Raw genomic sequence first — 2776 nt, forward strand, 5'->3', positions numbered from 1 at the left:
AGCTGCCAATCGAGGGGAATCGTTTGTTGATTTTTACTTAACATCTGCCGATAGATGAGATATAACTATATTTACATTGATGGACTGTAGATGAATAAAACAGAACCTACGTTTCAAAACATATTTTCAAAAAACTTTGTGATATTTTTATTATCACAAGCACCTTTTCTCAAACAAATGCCGCAAGAAAATTAGGTGTGCCTGTCGATAAACTGCATTTTAAGAGAAAATTGTGAATAATCGCATTCAAAAAAAGGAAGAAGAACCATCTCAGCAACAGTCAGTAACATCTCTTCGCTGACGACGGCAGGTAATTGAAAATTTAAGAAGGTTTTCAGGCTTATTTCTCGACTTTTGCTGTTGCTTTACACCAAGTTAACATGAAAGGTAACTGCTCGTACGAACATCTCAGTGGTGCAGCATCCATCGTTCTATCAGTGTGGTTCTCCTTGTCTGGTGTAGCCGCTGTCACTAGAAATGTCCTTGTGTTGTGGCTGTTCTACAAAAACGAGTCTTTACGAACAATTTCCAACCACTTTTTAGCCTCGTTATCCGTGGCGGACGCTTTTGTCGGCCTTGTCATAGATCCTCTTTGGATTGCTATCAGATGTTGGATTCAGCCACCACCTCGAAGCCCTTTGTTTACGATCAGATTATTGTTGTGGGCTCACACAACTGCAGCCACTGCTTTCAACGTTTGCTGTGTTTCAATCGACCGTTTTATCGCGATTCGGTTTCCTTTCCGGTATCAGTACATTTTAAGTAAAAGGAGATGCTTAGTGGTCATTATTTTGGTGTGGTTTATTTCTTTGAGTCTTCCTTTGTTGATTACGTTCAAAAAAAAAGATCGAAGGGAACTATTTGTGTCCTTTGCATGTATAATGTTTGTTGTTCCATTATTAGTGGTCTCCTTTTGCTACATTTTCACTTTCAAATTAGCCAGAAAACAATTTAGAAGCATTGTAGCAGTTAAAAAGCTTCCTGATTCCGACAAAAATATTAAAGTTCGTGCTATGCAGAATTTCAAAGCTATCAAAACAGTCGCTCTTGTTTTGGGTGCTTGTATCATTACATGGATACCTAGCGTAGTTCTGCAGTTGGTAAAATTTTATAATAGAGAAGCAAAACGGTATTGCAATGTACGGCAAATTAACTTGATTGTACAGCCTTGGGTCGATGCAGTCGCTCTTACTTCATCAGCGGTAAACCCATTGATATACTATTTCAGAAATAGCGAATTTCGCCGAGCCTTTCGCCGCACCTTCCGTTGGCTGCCCTCTGTTCATGAACAAAATGCATCAGACCATAATGCACAGCCAGAGGGGAACCGGATGGTATGAAATGTTGGGACTCGTAAGCGTGGCAACTTGGAAAGTAAGGAGACTTAACTCTGAGGACAATCCTAGCAGAAAAGGAATCTTGCCTAATTACAAACCCGGTGCCCCACTGAACAGTCAATGATCAAACGGAAGTCCTTAATTTCTAAGCTTGTATTACGTAACTCTGCTTTCTACTTAATGTAAACCTATACATAATTAAACTACCTCTTTCTTTGTCATATATGAGACAAGTCTTTCATGACATGTAATTTTTACCCCATCAAACGCATGTCACCAAACTTTAGTTTTTAGTCAGTTAGGGCCTTTTTTTTTTTTTTTTTTTTCGAGTGAGAATGACGAATTTTTTTGTACTTACGATGCGTTTATGTGCGCTAAAATAAAGCACTAAGGTCTCCATCCGCGATAATAGAGACCTTATAAAGAAACGAAAGACGGCGGATACAACTAGACCGTGGTGAAACAAAATTAAATGTTAAAAGGTTAGGAGAAGCCAAGGAATATGTTACTACGACTCGTAACGGCGACAAGTCGACATAACATATCGCCTCGAGTGACATGCTGAATGTTTGTTAAATATTTCGTTGCGACCGAATTTTTTGAGCGCACACCTGTCTGTATTCTTTTTTGAATATTATCCCCTAAAGGTTGGCTCCATATAGAGCAACTGAGTAACTGGGGCACTGCTAAAGAAACTCGTAAAATTTAAGAAAAGGGAGGGTATAATACGAATAGAGAACTAAATGGGCAACCAAGCTAAACATTGTTACCAAGACCAAATTTTTTAATCAAATTCCAAACGTACTCAAGCAGCGGTTTGTTTCAACATCGTTTATCAATGGCGACAGATCTCACATCATTTCCTGCCATAAGGTGTTCTGTTCCAGCCCAGTTTTTCTTGTGCTTTCCTTGCTCTTTCCACAAGGCAACAAGCGATAGCTACGGCGAAAGGCTCGGCGAAATTTTTTATTCCGAAAGTAATATATAACTGTGGTACAATAAATTTTAAGGGCCAATGGTCCATCCACATAGTAGGGTTCAGTCCCCTCGCGTCAGTATATATTTTAGTTTTTGCGCGAAAAGTTTCAATAATGTTATGCGGTCCGTCGTTGTATGTTCGTGATAGTGCGTTTCGAGTCTCTTTAGAGATCCAAACCGTCAGGTATGTTTTAAGCTTTCATTTCGTCTATTTGTTTCGTTTGTTGTCATTTATCGTCAGTAATTAGTTTTAGTGTAATTTATTCCGGTAAAGAAAAAATGTATGGCGGGTGACCTTTGAGAAATGTTACAGATGTGTTCGATGCAGCGTGGGTTCATTGTTGATGAAGTGAAAGCAATTTTATCAACCCTGGGCCACAATGCATTGGGTTTTTCCGAGTCATTAACCATGTTATAATAACAATCAACAAACAGCATAACTAAACTGGGCATCCATATGA

General features: G+C 38.9%; 1 pseudogene; it reads left to right on the forward strand.

Moving 5' to 3' along the window:
- Positions 1 to 290: 290 nt before the first annotated feature.
- On the forward strand, positions 291 to 1560 carry LOC148723982 (adenosine receptor A2a-like; annotated as a pseudogene).
- Positions 1561 to 2776: the final 1216 nt, after the last annotated feature.

The sequence above is a fragment of the Stylophora pistillata genome, chromosome 9 (genome assembly GCF_964205215.1).
Source record: "Stylophora pistillata chromosome 9, jaStyPist1.2, whole genome shotgun sequence".
NCBI lineage: Eukaryota > Metazoa > Cnidaria > Anthozoa > Scleractinia > Pocilloporidae > Stylophora > Stylophora pistillata.